Source organism: Pinus tabuliformis, chromosome 4_2 (genome assembly GCF_031772625.1).
Source record: "Pinus tabuliformis cultivar Carrire ecotype Pingquan chromosome 4_2, CPIR1, whole genome shotgun sequence".
Classification (NCBI taxonomy): Eukaryota; Viridiplantae; Streptophyta; class Pinopsida; order Pinales; family Pinaceae; genus Pinus; species Pinus tabuliformis.
In genome coordinates, this window is record NC_142304.1 from 1127232185 (window position 1) to 1127250707 (window position 18523).

Here is an 18523-nt window from a genome sequence, read left to right on the forward strand (position 1 = left end):
ATCTGGCACTTCAGTCTCTGATCTAGTTCCCAGGGTGTTTCCACTAACCTCATCATGATTTCCTTGAATCCAACGACTGAATGTGATTCAAACTTGGGTCTACTGAATTCCTTATTCAGCGCAGTCTAAGTGTCCACTAACGACACCAATGGGTTATTAGTGCAGTACTTAATGTACAATGTCAATGCACGATATTGTAGAGAAATAACCAACTGTGCTTTATTCATATGATCACTTGTAATGTTTTTTTCTGTCCACACAGCCTTCACAACGAACCAAAACTAGTCCAGGTCCTCATTTCCCAAGCCCTTGAAAACATCCAACTTCATCGTATTCGACATATTGAATAGTGGTGGAGGTGGTGGTGGTGTGGGTGAATGTGGAGGTGGTGTCAACGGATGAGGTAATCGCAGAAACCCTTGTCTTATTACCTAGACAGCGCTCTGTGGTGAATCCTGTGCTGCTCCCTCGTCGCCACCCAGAGGAGGCTCAATCAGCGGGCTATATTCAAGGCCTGTTCTCCCTTTATCCCTGAAGAACTTTCCACTTCGTGTAGCTCCAAACATCAACGTAATGGCATAACCCGCTTTTCACTCAAGAGCATCTTAATCCAAGTATTCAAAGATCTTAAATACTTACCTTGCGGTCCCTTGAAGAAGCGTCGCTCTACTTCGCTCTAGTTGACTGAGGTAATGACCACAAAATCTATCACAAATCCTCCTATGACACGATCAAGATAGTGGTCAACAACACGTACAATCTTATCTTCAAAGGCTTCCAATCTCTACACTAGTTCTGGGGTCCACACTATTGGACCGTCAAGCCTACACCTTCCCCGGTCGTCTGCTAATTTAGCGATCCACTAGTATAGTTCGATGAGGAAGGAGTAGAAGAAAATTTTGTGTATCTCTGTGTACATATATCTGTCCAACCACTATTCTTTCATTAGGCGTGGATTTTTGTTTTCTTGCGTCGTGAATTCATGAATCTTCCTATCCAACCACTTCTCAATTTCTTTCTTTGTTGGATTCCAGTGATGCGACATCAAACATCTCTTCATGCAAATCTCAGTCTCGACAATGGAACCATTTTTTTGCTTAGTGGGTCCTGACCCAGGTTTAGATTTATTTTTTCCAAACAAATCCCTACACTACTGGCCCTTTCAGCATCAATCCGCGGAGCGCGAACTGAAGTCTCACCTGAAGTAGTATGGGGGGATGCTGGAACCAAGTTTCCGCACTCAGAGATCAGTGTAATGTCATTTTATGCCCTAAATTTTCCTTCACGTAGATTGATAAGCCTTTAGGGCTTATCGATATAAATCTCTTAATCAGCCTCTAGACCTCCACGAAGGTCTACGACTGTCTTTCGCGGACCTTGAATAGGCAGATCAACTGCTTACGTGCATCAAATATTACTCTTAACCCCGTAATTACTCAGATTGGCTTAAGTCTTTGATAACTTTAACATAATATAAATCATGTAAAGTCATGCATCAATACAATATTATTCCATAAACCCATCATTCATCACAGCATAAAAGCGCATTCATTCATAACAAAAGTAAATAGAAAAAACACGGGAATTTCTGGAATAATCTCTTTATTAATACTTCAGTTCTACTTACAGACTCAAGACCTCTGCGCACTCAGCTACGGACTCTACTCTAGGCCTCTACGCACACAAGTGCAAAGCCTTTCTTCCTACTCTCTTCGCCAACTCCTTAGACTTCTCCCATAGAAAATCTTCCTTACTTTTTATACCATTGCTTTAGACATCCTAAGACACACCTATTTATACAATCCCATGGTCCGCAGACCATGGGTAGGTCTTCAAAAGCTAACTCAACTTACATAAAAGAAGGGTAAAACCCTTTATCACACTTTAACTATTTACATGCTCCACGAGCACAACTTGCAGAGGCTTTACACTTTATATAACAAAACTTGGGCTTTTGCCCAAAAATTGACCGTAAGGGACCCTATCCCAACATGATGGATATCGAAGTCATAGATAGAAAACTCGTCTATAATCTGTTGTTGGGTCGCAGTTGGACTTATGCCATGACTTCCATTGTGTCTATTGTCTTTCGTATCATCCTATTTCGATTGGATGGAAGGATCGTCACAAAGGACCAGCTATCCTTTTGCACCCCAAATTACTCCCCATTATGTAGTGGCTTTGTACCCTTAGTGGGTGGTGTTCGTGACTCTTACATCAGTATCGATAGCGGTATATTGAAGGGTTCTTCCCTGATGGGTTGTTTTCCTCTCCTGCCACCCGTAGTTCCACAGATGGTCTCTATGGTCTCATCTATTCCTCATGAACCGACCGATCCTTGGATCCTCCTGACCCTTTCAGACATTGACTCTTATGGAGAACAAATGCCGTTGTCACCTACTGAATTGGCCTACCAAGCCATTCAATCTATGTTAGAATCTCTAGTCACCTTGGTCATGACCAACGATACCACCTCCCCTCCTATAAATGCTCCTTCTAGCAATCTCCTCAATCAAGTCTTACCTTCAAACAAAGCTATTCGAGAGATCACGTGTTTAGAAGAGTTACCTTGGGAGAATTCTCACCATCGCATTTCGATATCTGATTCAGACACGATTCCCATTCAAATCTTGTCTTTTGACACACCTGAAATTATTCCCACCTTATATGACTATCCAACCTTGGACTCGAAAGGGAACATGGGAAATCTCTCAAAGACATTTCTCATTGATATTTCAGTCAAGATAGGAATCGTGGAAAACATCCAAGTTGGAGGCGATTGCACTCTTGAGGAAATTGCAAGCTTCACCTTCTTTTTTAATGAATTCTACGATGTATTCTCTTGGTCTTACGAGGAAATGCCCGACATAGATCCATCTATTGTTGGGCATGAGATCAAGGTGTATGACAATGCTAAGCATGTTTGCCAAAGGCTTCGACCAATCCAACCCCGCAAAACTGCTACCATCAATACTAAGGTGGAAAAATTGTTATGTGTTGGTTTCGTCTACCCCGTTCCCTTAATGGAATGGGTTTCCAATATGGTTCATGTAGATAAGAAACAAGGTATGATCTGTGTCTGTGTCAGCTACCGAGACTTGAAGATTATGTATCTAAAGATAATTATCTAACATCGTTCATCGACCAGATAATTGACGACTGTGCTGGTTGTGAATCCTTCTCATTTATGGATGGTTTCTCAGGATATAACCAGATCACCATAAAACCAGCGGACTAGCACATAATTGCCTTCATTTTCCCTTGGGGAATATTTTCATATCAAAAACTCCCATTTAGTTTAAGGAATGCTGGAGCAACATATCAACGAGCCATAGACTACACATTCCATGATATCAGACATATTGTTCAGGCTTACTTGGACGACCTGCCATCCCATTCCAAGAAGCGAACTCAAAACCTAGTTCATTTACGAGCTATTTTTCTTAGGTGCAGGTTCTATAACATACATCTGAATCCACACAAATTCGTATACTTTGTCAAGTCTGGATGCCTACTTGGTTTCATTGTCTCCAAGTACGGGATTAGGGTTGATCCCGATAAGGTAAAGGAAATTACTTAATTTCCTGAACCACGATCCATTTTGCAGCTCCAACGTTTGCAAGGGAAAGAAAACTTTTTACGTTGGTTCATCGTAAATTATGCCGAGTTGATGAAAGGCATTATGTGCCTACTGAAGAAGGGAGTACCATACTTTTGGGATGATCAATCTCAACGATCATTTGATGCCTTGAAAAAGGCACTTACATCAGCCCCACTACTTAGTGCTCCCAAATATGGGTGTGACTTTCTCTATCTGGCAACCTTGCCATCCTCTCTTGGAATGGTGTTGGTCCAAACTCATGATGATCTGAGTGAACATGTGACCTATTATCTGTCAAAAGGCCTGTCTGGGCCCAAACTTAGATATTCACATGTGGAAAAGTTGTCCTTGGCAGTTGTCTTTGCTATCAATCGATACCGACGTTATCTATGGTTGCAACAGACTACCGTCATCACTTTGGAGAATCCCATGAGACACATTTTGTCTCGTCAAGTCATTGGAGGAAAATATTCCAAATGGATAGTTATCCTCCAACAATTTGATTTGGTTTTCACCACTGCCAAGGTGAAAAAATCCTTAGTCTTCGCTGAACTTTTGTCAGATCTTCCCATTTTCAATCCAAATGAGATAGCTCACAATCCTCTCCTGGATGAATCTATCTATCTGATCGACTCTACTAACCCTTGGTATGGTGAAATTCTTGTCTACCTCCAAGCGCAACGTTTCCACCCTAAACTATCGTCAAGTGACCGTCGTCGCATCCATTACCAAGCGCGACACTATTTAGTGCTAAATGATATTTTATATCGTCGTGGCACTGATACAGTTCTTCGATGTTGCCTCACTCATGAAGAGGCAAAACACGTTTTAAATGACTTCCATGCTAGGGCATGTGGCGGTCATCTTTCTGGCATGTCTACTGCCTATAATACTTTACCTTCTAGGCTACTACTGACCAACCTTGTTCAAATATTGTATCAAGGCAATCCAATAGTTCCACCCTTATCAAGTGTTTACAAATAAAATGTGCACTCCTTCGGCCCTTCTGCCCCAAGTTATCTCTGTCGGACCTTTTACAAAATGGGGTATTGACTTCGTCACATTCAACCCCACTTCCTTTCCTGGACACACCTACATTATTGTAGTTGTGGACTATTTCACGAAATGGGCTGAAGCCCTTCCCACTTTCTGGGCTGATGAAGAAACCGCGGCTCTATTCCTATTTAATCAAGTTATCTGTAATTTTAGTGTGCCCCACATGATCATTATAGACCATGGGTCTCATTTTCATAATTACATGATGTTTGACTTAACATCATTAGTCGATTTTCTCTAGGACCAATCGTCCTCCTACTACCCCCAAGCTAATGTCGAAGTAGAAGTCGTTAATGGCGTCTTAAAGACCATGATCTGTAGGTTAGTAGGTAATCACAAAACCCACTAGCACCAAATGTTATATCCTGCGTTGTGGGCATATCGAACTTGAGTCAAAACTGCTACATGCTTTACACCATTTCAACTAGCTTATGGCCTGGAAACAGTTTTACGTATCTAGTGTAAGATTCCTTCCCTAAAAATTACTTTTTAACTCTTTCCCAATACCACGGTTGAAGAAGAGTGCCTTCCATACCTCAATCAACTGGATGAAACCAGTCGAGATGCCGAACTCGAAGCTCACAAGTGTTGGGTCAAAGACCAGTATGAAAAAAGGTTAAGCGTGGTTCTTACCAAGAGGGGGATCTTGTTTTACTCTATGATAAAAAGCATGACCTCTTGGGGATAGGAAGGCTTCAACCCTTATGGATCGGTCCATATGTTGTCACCAAGGTCCTCCCAAAAGGGGAATATGAACTTTAGGGCTGTGAAGGAGTCCCACTCAATGAGCCCCGAAACGGGCTCTACCTGAAAAAGTATTATGCCTAGTATTACACTAGGCATGTGCTTTGTAATTCTATGTATTTATAAGTTTTGCTTCTTTTTTGATGTGACTGGATTTTTGGTATTTTTGAGTATTTGTCTCATACATATTTCTCATCGTGCAGATATCTTCATTACCCTTAGCACACGTAGGATACACGGATGGTGCCAGTCATCACACACGGCACATTGTATTAGTTGCTTGGGTCATTTACACAACTGAGACATAATTGCTTTGTTACAGGGGAGTCTTTCTTGTTACTGCCACCAAAAATATTGTTGATTATATGTTTGTAATTTCACTTCTCACTGAAGCATCATCTCGGGACATCTCCAATATGGTGGTCAGGTTAGACTCTTAGCTTGTCGTTATGCAATTGACAAATCACTATCACATTCAAAATCCAATCTTGTTACGTCATTATTTAAGGGTACGGCTCTTGGAACGTCAATTTGAGTTTATTGCATATGAACACCTTCCTCGATAATTTAATATAGTTGCTGATTTATTGGAAAACTGTGTATTAGATTGGCATCTGTCTCATTTATTATTGATACATGTATGGAAGTAAAGATTTACATAGTTAAAAATTTACAAAAAACACTTAAAAAACATTTGCATCATAAAAAACCAAAATATCTGTATATATATATATATATATATATATTGAATCCAGTCTTTTACATCAACAAAATTTCCCAAAACTTGGGTGTTTTTAGTACAAAATGGCTGCTAACCCTCGCTATAAACACCCGCTGGCTATACCATGCACCTGCTACAAGGGCCTACTGCTCATGAAAAGTAAATACAACTCTAACTATCCCCAAAAGAGGAACCAAAAACTGCTCAGGCACACCAACAGTCTGTCCCTTCATGTGAGTGGAATGTCCCTCATGGGAAGGGGGGAACACCCATGTTGAGACCTTAGAGGTTCCTCAGAACCTTGTGGAGACTCTACACATCGTACCCATCTTTGATAGATTCTCCTATGCCAGCTCCGAGTAGCTGGTCCCCTCGCCTCACTTGGCAAGGCACACCTACAGGTTGCACCTGTGCCAGGTCTGTGTCAGGCAAAAGCTTCATGTCAGTACTTGTTCACCCATAACAACAAAAACATTACATAAACATTCAAAAGCTAAAAAATAATTTAAAGTACTCTAAAAAACCTTCTTACCTTGAGGCCCCTAATTTGTAGCAAGTGGCAATATCAAGTTAGGATCACCTATAATGTCCATGTCGTCGTAGGCATAGTCATTTATCATCTGGATCTAACTACTGAGCCATTCGAAGAAATATTCTTCGAAAAAATGTTGGATGGGTTCCCCTCCAGTATGAGCATCGAGAGATGCCCATCACCCTTACCTGGGATCCCTTGGATCAAGTAGACCTACACTCATCTGTGATCTCATAATGGGCACCCTCTAAAGTATAAAGGATACAATGAGAGTATCATACCCAAAACTCTGTTGGGTTCGAGTCTTACATGTTGTCAACTTCACCTTCAGCTGACGAAGAACCGCCTCACACCAATTGAAGATCTGAGGCTGGACACGATTAATCGAAAACAACAATTAGGCCTTTGTCACAACATGGGGACTCTCGGACCCTGCCAAGCGTACAATCATCCATAATATGGCCCTCATAAACTTGGATCTGATCTACTCTATAGGGTCCCTATTTCTCACTAGTCCACTCTCAGGGATACAATAAGCTTGGATCAAATTTAGGGTGGACTGTGGATTAGTTCGAGCCCCGGGCAAGTTTGCTCGTGCACCTCTACACGACAAACTAGTCAAGAAATAAATATCATCTCTGGTGATCGAGAGCTCATGACCCCCGATCCTGAACACCCCTTGGTGTTCATCCTAGCACTGAATGATCCAACTTAAAAGTTCTTCCTGACCTTTCATCAAGTCAACCCTTGCATATTTCATCAAACCACATCGGTGTAATGCAAGTATACAAGCTTGATCATTTTGCATAAGTAGTTCCTGACGGTCATGGGCTCGTTCCCTCCATAAACTAGTCATGATGGATCAAAACCTACAAAAATCAATCCAAAAATCAGTTGAAATGGGGGCCAAATTGCTTGAGAAATCACTGGCCAGGGTTTTAGAATACGCCTCCATGCACTAACACCTCATTTATGGCAAACAGGGTGCACTAATGCCCTCCTCTAGGTCTTGAAGGGCATTTAACACCCCTCTAGACCTAGAGTGGGGCATTAGTCACATTTAATGAGCTAGGGCCTCCCCAAATTCTAAAAATCCACCTCCAATGCAGCTAAAAAAGGTTAAAGAATAAAGGATAAGGGTTTTTTCATCTACCTAGAACAAACGACAAGTCGAATGGTTGCCTGGATTGCCAGTAATAGTCTATGGAAGATCTGCTCATCTTTAGCTCCAGAACACTCTCATAGCACTCAAATGATGTAAATGGTGAAAATGGAGGCTCAAAAACTCCCTTATAGTCACTCTGAAGTTATGAATTATCTTAATTAAAGGCATTAAAGTAGAAGTATTTCATTTCCTATGTTATTTATCATGCACAATGTGGACATATTGTTAAATATTACTCATGCTTAGATGAAATGATTTTCAAGGCTGAATTGCAAAAATGACCATGTTCTATTCACTACGATCGCTTTCTTTTATGGTATCTTTTCTCGCTCTTGAACTGAAAAATCCCCGAGTTTTCGTCATCGGACTCGTTAAAATCCTACGATGACAATATAAGGGCTTTCTTTTTTGGGACTCTTTCTTGCTTTTAAATTGAAAAATCCTCGAGTTTTTTTTCCCTTCTTAGGGCTCGTTAAATCGATGAAGAAGTAATGAGCAGTTATTTTACCTCTTTTTCCTCACTAATTAAGCTAAAAAAGATACCTCGATTTTCTTTAATTTGAATCGTTAAAATTTGATGAAGATATATTGAGTTTGTCATTGCGTGACTCATTAAAATTTCATGACGAAATATCAAGTTTACTCCGCCCCTCATACTCATAACAAAATGAAGCAAATGTCTATTGAGCATAGGTTTATCTCTATATCTGGACTCAGTAGAATAACTTATGGAAAAGGAACGTTTTCGGGTATACTATTAAACCTTTGTCGCACCTGGTTAAAAAATATGACAAAGGGGTGACCATGGAGTTTCTCTTTACGATCTATTCAGACTCTCGAAATATGAAAATACCACCGAGTTTACCCATCTGGACTCAATAAATTAATCATATGGGGAAAGTGGAAAACACAATTGCTTTATGTTATTATTTTGGAAAGAGTTTTTTGGCACCAGTCGCTCCCTTGAACATGGAACTCCCTCAGCAAAACCTTCTTTGTGAAGGCCTCTCAATATGAACCTTACCATCCTATGATTTTAGCCTATATACCCTAATGTTCTAGCATCTCTGTATCCTAACACTCTTTTGTGTTCATGAGTCTAGTGCTGCATGGTAAAACCCTTTGTGTTATGCCTTCTATTATTCAAGGGAAACCATTTATCTTTTGTTTCCTCTATCAAACCATCAAGCATATCCTTCCATCATGCCCTTTATCGATTCATCCCAATGCTCAAACTATTCTTCAAAAAACAATCATTCTTCTCCCATTTCATGTCGACTGATGCAGGACACATTATGGCCTACCTTTTGACATGTCTCCTCTTATCGACTTCAATGCTCTATCTAGGAAGTAGACCCAGAGAGACTTCAGTGCCTTGGAACTTGCAAACATCAGTGGCAGGTTACCTTGTGTTTACGCAGGGGTTTTCATTATTGGCTCCTATTTAAACAATTCTACGAGTGTTCGACAACAAAGACATTATTCACATTTGCTAGATTGTACTGTGCATCTTGGAGACCATCACCATTATTGGTGGCCATCCTCGCGTCTGTTAACAATCTCCATTATTTAATCATAATCAGACGATTTCGTACATGTTCAACCTCAACGCCTTTATTCACATTTATCAAACTACGTTTTTATGATGAAGCGAAAATCAAGACCTTGGGTAGAGGATTACATCACTCAAACTTGTTTCCTCTCCCAAGTTGCGTATATTATTTTTTGGAGACAACTCATCATAATGATATTATTATGACACAAGTCTTGCATTGTGCTTATCGGTGGACACAATCATCATATCTCTTTTTTTGAGAAATCGCTCTAACATAGCTACTCAGTGTGGTAATGCCTGACTCAGGACATGATTTAGTTGTTTTATATATGTGTGTTGTACCAAGTTTCTTGTACTCCCGAAGCTCCGATCCTCTCTCTCTTTTCGAAGAAAATGACATTTATATAAAGTATTTCGGCCATCATCTCTGCCTCTGATCTCACACTTTAGGGGGCATCTGTTACACATGGAAATGACCTCCTCATTAGCTCAGAGGAAAAGGGCAAGATGGCTAAAAGATTGACCAAGTTCACAGGCTGATTTGTCAAGCTAATGCTCTCCAGGAACTAGCAACCTACTTTATAAAGATTCCCAGCCATGCATTAGGTGCATTAGTCCCCGAGTAACTCTGTTTGTTTCCTCGAGAAGAGTGTTATTAAAATTCAGTGAGTTTCTATGGGTCAAAGGAGCAAGTTGACCAAGAAATATCCCTATATTCACTCCTATGTCAGCTCATAAAAGTAGGGAAACATCCAGATTCGACCTATTTGGAGGAATTACTATTCCTAATGGAGTCTACAAATAGGGAAAGAGCACAAAAGTGTGGAAACATCTTGTTATGAGAATAAGTAACCTAGGGCTTTGGGTTAGAACCCCAACAGAGGAGAAGAAGACTACAACAAGAAACACTCATACAATTCAAGAAAAATGCTTATATAAACAAACTATGCAAGAGCGACAGTACTCGGATTTCCTTTGTTCGAGTAGGTCCCACAGGGTTCAGACCCTTTGCAACTCCCGATGTTCTTCAGACCTGAAAATCATTCAATTCGAACATACATAGCAGTATAGAGGTAAAGCATATTCATGAAATTTAACTTTGTATCATATAAGCTAATGATCAGTTATACATCAAAATAATATTCATACGTGAATTACAACACAATTTGATGCATAAACAAAGTTATTTTCGGAAACAAGACAACATTTACTTTATTGCAGTAAGCTATAAATAACACGAAGAGAATTCACTTGAATCTTCTTCTTCCGCCTCCAAGCGGAACCATCCTCCGGATTCGTCCTATCCCAACCTTCAACAATATTCTTCCATAACCAACACCATGATATCTCAAGCAAGAGTGACAATATCTATAATTAAGGAAACAATGGTTTCCTGAAGCTTGGGGAAGTGCATGAGGCATAGGGATTCATCGGACTCAGTCATGGATAATCTCAGTATAATAACTCTATCTCTTCTCCTCCTTAAGGCCTTCACATAGAAGTCTATTTATACTTCTCCCAATTAGTTTTTTAGTTGGGAAACAGTTGGGCCACGGGCAATAGGAGGTAATCAACAGGTAAAAACTGTGAACTCTACCCATAATTAAGGAAATTTAATTTTTTTAAGTGCTTTAAAACATATAAGCGGGTTGGGTATTGACTAACCTGCGTGTACACGCTTTTGTCTTAGGGAAAAGTAGCGTACAGGGAATAAAAGACTGTTTTTAAAATATTTGGACCATGTCTGGAAGAAGGGGTTTCCCTAGGCCATAAACCAAGCATCACAAATACCAAGGGTGATAAATTGTGCTATAACAGATGCCCCTAATATATGAGGTCAAAAGGGGTACATGATGGCTGAAATGTATTAAGTGTATTGAAAGAATCTTGTCAAAAATGAGAAGAAATTCACCAGAATTCAGCTTGCTAAGCCATCCAAAGAGATCAGAAAGAAAATGTTGTTTGAGGTGGGCATACCCATGCTTAGAGAAAGTAAAGCATGTCTGAATATCAAGTATAAGAGGATCCAATATGTATACAAGAGCAAAGAACTGAAAGTACAGAATGGATCATTTGATTGTGATCGAAAAAGTACATGTCTGAATATCACATATAAGAAGACGATCAATGAAGTTGAAAGATGAAGCTAATCACTAATGTCAAAATCTGATCCCAATAGTACCAAATGAACATGATGGAATAAAATGATACTACATCACAACTCAGATGCCAGCTTATAAAATGTCGCTGTGAAGAACTGCAACATATTTGGTGGATGGTGTCAACTAGCAGCAACAGGAGAAACAGACAAGTGAACCAAGACATGCTGATGCAATCCAAGGTCTTCACCGACTGCTGTGGTACATTTCTACACAATGGGAATAAATGATCTAAGGCCGACCACATGAGAAATCATTTGATTACCGGTCATTGATGTATACCATTAACAAATGTGAGACTACTCACTGATAATGAACATGAGAGTCAAGGTACCCAGTGCAATCTAACAAGTGTGAATAAATGAGCTAAAGTCAAACACTTGGAAGAATCTATCAATCAGGGGAAAATGATGGTTTCCCACTGTCAATAGCGAAGGAATCTGCCACTGATGACTGCAAACCCCAAGGTACTGCCAAATGGACTCTAGATCTTTGTCCCAAAGCAAATGAGCTATAGTCGATACGAAAAGATCCGCTAGAAGGAATGCATTAAGGCATCCTTCATCAATCTAGTGCGAATGTAACGTGCAGGCCAATAATGTGGAAGGAATCAGATGAAAAAGATGTAGTAACCCAACCGAAGCACGTTTCCAGCGTATACAAGATGTAGCTATCGCATGATAGAAACCCTCTAAACCAACCAATAATGAAAGCTGACATAGAGGCGAGGAATCCACCAATAGGGTCAAATGGAAACCAAGGCACTACACGAATCCCAATGTGTGATAATGAAAGATGATGTCGAACACAAGGGAAACCACTTAGTCAAAGACCCATGATACTGATTGATGCTGAGCACAAGGTGACTTATCAATAATGAAAATAGGTCCAGGGTGCGGCTCTAGGTCTGCCCTCAGAGCAATATGTCATCGTCGATAAGGACAAGACCCACCAGCAAGAATTCAATGGAGACCTTCTCAAATCGGCACGAGAAAAGGACCGATATAACTGATGTGATGACAAACATGACACTGACAACCAGGGAAGGCCAACTGAAAAATAGGTCATGAGATACCGCAGAGAGGCCAACTCAGGCTTACTTCCCTTGAACAAAAGCACGGCTCAATGATGACTATATGGTAGCATATGATAACTCTGTATAAGTTCATCATGCAGGAAGCACGAGCAAACTCTCCATATGATTGGAAGAGGTAACTAGTCGGAGGAGTACTGGCTCAATAACAAGGTTAAGGCATACCTAAGTCAAACTAAATCCTGCCCAAAATGGAGGAGAGACTTTCTTTTGAGTGCTTTGTTCAAGGGCGACACGACTGACTCTAGCTGCCAACAAAATATGGAAATGTTGTCCCGTTCCCGCTCTTTTTGGAATATATAATTTTTTTTCTCTTTTTCTTTAAGCTGGAAAAAGAATAAAAGAATGCTATAGGAAAGTGGAAGGAATGAGTGCCAGAGAAACATATGATCTAGTTCCTGGGATGGGAACATTCCTATGCTCAATGCAAGGAGGCGAAACTGGTCAAGGACACTCAAAGGGATGTTCTTTCCATGGGTCAAAGGATGCATTAAGTTGCAAGCTAAGTGACTTCATGGTTGATTTTGCAGAAGACATGGTCAAATAAGTGGCTTAAACACGAGTCCAATTGAAGTCAACTCAAGCCCAAAAGGTGCAAATAGTCAAAATTCAATGCAGTAGTACAACTCAACACAAAGGATCCTCTAGGGTATAAGGCCAGAAATTAACACGGAAGAAAGGAGAATGTGTCTTTAACCCACAAGTCATGGCGGGACTAAAGAGGACTCCCGAGCCTACTTAGTATAGAAGCAAGGGCAACCAATGTCAGCGAGGCTCTAACTAAGATGCCCATGTAAAGGATGGCTCTACCATCGCATCATGATTTTAAAAATCGGTGGGTGAACATGGTTTGCTAACCAAGATATGATTGGGTCGACCCTACGGCTAATGTATCACTGAGCGAAGGCTAGTATGCAAGATGCAATGGAAAAAATGGTTTTCCCTAACCTATATGCCACTGAGTGAATGATACCTACCATGATGGATCAATGGTCATGGGACAGAAATAACATATTGAAGAAGTCTCCAAAATATCCTGAAAGATAACCCATTCTCGACAATCCAAGCCCACAGGTTCAAAAATCCATGAGACAAAAATCAATTTTTGAAAAAATATTTTGTAATTTCAAAGCTATATAATGACTTTTGGACTCATAGTTTTTTTTTTTTTTTTTTTATTTATTTATTTGGAGCAAAGAGCTACGAATCAAAAAGGAGCAAACTTGCCTCTGAATAATTGGATTGTTCAAATCGTACGAAGTTATCAGGTAACCCTCAAATCATGCTTGCAATGTTTTGTGATAGTTTTTAGAAGTTTTCATAAAGATTTGACCATGACCCAAAATCCAACTCTGCGTACACGCGAGTTGGATGTGATCAACCCATGTATACGACGGCCCAACACATAATTTCGTGTAAAGGGAACCCGCGTGTACGCAAGTTAAAGTTTAAACACAAAAAATAATGGTTGAAATTCAATTTTTTTTAGGATGACCATCACATGGAGAGAAACAGAGCACACCACAATTGATAATGAGCTAATGAATGACCAAAATGCACTAGATGCATTGAGAGGGTGTGGCTTATTGAAAATTTTTAAAATGCCAAACATGAAAGCCAACACACACCTGCTCGAATTGTTGATCAACTACTGGAGTGTAGAGGATGATGCCTTGATGATAGATCAGATGCCTCTATAGATTGAGGTTGAAGACATCTACTTTATTACATGTATCTCCCGAAGAGGGAAGGTCGTGCATTCGACTGGCAGGACAAGAAGTAGTATTTCAATAGAAGACTATGTACATATATACTGTCCTAGACACCCAGAAAAGATTGGAAGTCAGGTTCCAATCAAACACATGGAAATTTTATCTCTAAGGATTCTACTATTTACCATTACGAGGGTAAATGGATCAAATTCACTACACTAGGCTTCACAAGTGTCCATGACCCTGGCAATGGAATGCCTTACCATGGTTTTCGACTGGCGCATGCCTCTTCTGACCAACATGAAGAGCCAATTGACCTCTATTCAAAAGGGTCAGGCAAATAAATTTTGATATGGGACTATTTTATGCTCATTCTTCTTCGAGAAGGTACCTGGGCTACACCCCAAAGTATCTGTCTCCATCAGTAGCCCTCGAGATCCTCGGATGGGTAGATGGGCTGATTTGCTGAAACGCCTTGGAGGCGAGGACGTGCCTAGGACTACTTTCAATGATGAGTTTTTCACTTGGTGGGACCAATAGATCATCGCAGTAGACGACTACCTATATGCTGGTATGGATTTCTGAGGATATCCAGACTTGGTGTTGCCACCAAATGCAACATGGGGAGACATAGGTAACAATTTTTTCAGTTTTTGTAAATTTTTAAGAGAATTTTTTATTTTTTATTTTTTTAATATGAAATCAACTTAGAAATATTTTTGATGAGACAAAATACTGACAAAATGACCATGTTCCAGATATGGGTCCAGTGAGACCAGATGGATTTCCGAGGCACAGGAGTCGTGGAAGAGGTGCCAAAGAGGCAGTAGCTAAGACAGAGAGAGTCCTATATGCAGTTCAGAGAAACTTGGTGAGACTGACTAACTAGGTACCTATGATAGCCATAGATGATCTACCTGAGGAGATGCAGCACCACGTGTTGGGGGTACCACGGGACTAGGTCCGCATACTTCGGCATGTAGCCAATGCAGTAGTTAACGTTTTAGTCGCTCATCCTGAGTTGAGTTGATAGATAGACTAGACATGATTATGGGCATGAACCCAAATTTTGAGAGCATTTCATCCCAATTTTGTATATTATTTTTTGAACACTTTATCTATACACAGGCAATTTTATGATATATATATACAGATTCAAGTTTTTTGATGTTTGTTTAATTTGATGAATGATTAATATGCCAATCTAATGCTTGATTAGCAATAGAGTTGGCTAATGAATTCTCAGATCGTTGCAACATTCTCACTCTCAAAAATTAGCGATATAAATAAGGATCATGAACCCAATAAATGTTATTTAATTGTGACACTACCAGTTGTGAGTCTAGATAAAATACCAATGAATCAATCCCATAAGAAATTGCTTCGGATAGTAAATTAATAACGACAGTATATTCGGCAATGTTATTCGAAGCAAGACCAATACATACTCCCCTCGACACCATCAACTAGCCAGATGGATAATAAATCACCCAAGCTGCGGAAGCAAGATTTCGAGTGTGCCGACTAGCACCATTGGCGAATCCGAAATATATCAAATCATCCATCAACGCCTGCCAAAGCAGATAAAAAAAATGTCAATATCACAAAATTCCAAACAAATATGTAGAAAAATATAATATATACAAACAAGCAATTTCTCAACCAAAACCTATGAAAAATACTTTTTAAGATATAGCCCATTCCGGGGCTCTGCCAGCTTGTTCCCTTCAAAATAGATTAATTCATAGGCCCCTTCTCCCAAAACTCATTTGACTACAAATGGACCATACCACATAGACTTGAATTTCCCTGCCCCCAGGGCGTCTTTGTCATGGTCATAGACCAAGATAAGGCCGCCTTTAGAAAAAACCCGAGGATAAACAACTTTATCATGCTGACTTTTAACCCTCTTCTTATGGGGCTCATTTATTATGGCGACATCTCGACGCTGCTCATCAAGATGTTCCAAATGAACAAGGCGTTCTTCAAGATTAGACGTCTCTGGAAGAAGTTCTACATCTAGCTTAAGGGACGGAATTTCACATTCGATAGGAAAAATAGATTCCAGCCCATAAACTAATTGAAAAGGAGTAAAACCGGTGGCAGTCTTCAACAAGGTTCGGTATGCCCAAAGAGCCGGGTACAACATGATGTGCCAATTGGAGCATTTTTTGTCAATTGTCCTTTGCAGATATTCTTAAGGGACTTATTCACAGCTTCGACTTGCCCATTGGCCTAAGGATAATATGGAGACGAATGCTCCTGCCAGAAGCCCAACTTGAGAGCCAATTCAGTCATTAGTTGATTCTAGAAGTGACTGCCATGGTCAGTGACAATCTCTCTTGGGATACCAAATCAGGAAATAACCTGATTGAAGAGAAACAAGGCTACTGTTTCACTATCGTTTTTGTAAGTAGGCATGGCCTCAGCCCACTTCGTAAAGTAGTCTATGACCACAATGATGTACTTGTGATTCGCCACCGAAGGAAAATTACAAGTAGTGAAATCAATGCCCCACTTCGTAAATGGACCGACAGTGATAACAGGAAAAAGTGGAGCTGGATGCGCGTGCATTTTTCGAGTATAAATTTGACAAGGGTGGCAACATTTGACCACTTCAATACAATCTTTGAAAATTGAAGGCCAAAAGTAGCCGGCACACAAAATTTTCTGGGTTGTTGCAAGCCCTGATAGATGACCACCACAAGCTCCACTGTGGTAATCATTAAGTACAGACTCTGCTTCTTCCAAAGTTAAGCAATGCCTAAGGATTGAATCAACCCCTCTACGATATAATGTATCACCAATGATAACATAGTTTTTAGCAAGGTGACATAACTTTCGACGCTCATCCTTAGAGGAAGAAGGTGGGAACTTCGAAGTCTGGAGATATATAATGGTATCTCTGTACCAGGGATCTTGTGAAGAAATGAGAAATAAATGTTCGTCGAGGAAATTTTCCTCATAAACAATGGCTTCCTCACAAGGAAGCTCAGAAATTAATTCCGCAAAAACCAATGACTTCTTAGATTTGGCTGACAAGAACTCGAGATGAAATTCTTGCAAAATAATAATCCATTGATTATATTTGCCCCAGATCACTTGCCTACTGAGTACAAACTAAAAAGGATTGACAGCCGCTAAGACAAATGTTTTTCATAGCAGAATATAATGACGAAGCCACTGGACAACATGGATGGCTACCAAGGCCAATTTCTCAATAGGAGAATAGCGTAGATTAGGTCCTACTAAGCCTCAACTCAAGTAGTAGATTACATGCTCATTGAGAGAATCATCCTCCTGAACCAAAACCATACCTATGGTTGATTCTGCCGCAATAGATACAAAAGGAAATCTCTACCATAATCTAGTGGAATCAACAATGGAGCAGATATTAATGCCCGTTTCAAGGCATCAAAAGATTGTTGCAAAAAGTCATCCCAAAAAAATGGAACTCCTTTTTCAAGAAAATGCATAAATCCTTTAGTAATCTTGGCATAATTTGCTATAAATCTTCTCAAGAAATTTTCCTTTCCTTGGAGACTTTAAAGTTGATGAATTGAAGACGAGGGAGGCAACTAAATTATTTCCTCAACCTTGAAAGGATCAACTCGAATCCCTTCAGTCGATACGATGAATCCTAACATCTGACCAGATGTGACCGCAAAAACACACTTATTCAGATTCAACCGGATTTTATACAAACGACATCTCTCAAGAACTAACCTAAGGTGGCTGGGATGATCGATTTTCTTTCGAGAACGAGTAGCTACGTCATCCAAGTATGCTTTGATAACATGTTTTATGTCGTGGAAAGCATAAGATGTGGCCCGCTGAGAAGTAGCTCCAACATTTTTAAGACCAAAAGGCATCTTCTTATATGCAAACGCACCCTAGGGACAGATAAAGGTTGTCTTGTGCTGGTCCTCTGGATGGGTAGTAATTTGATTGTAACCAGAGAATTTGTCCATGAACGAAAATATTTCATTACCCGCACATTCATCAACAATTTGATCAATAAAAGGAGTACGGTAATTTTCTTTTGGACAAGATTTATTCAAATCCCTAAAGTAGATACATACTCAGATCGTTCCTTGTTTTTTATCTAACGGGACTGGATTGGAAACCCACTCCATTAGAGGAATGGGGTATATGAAACCCACCTTAAGCAACTTTTCAACTTCA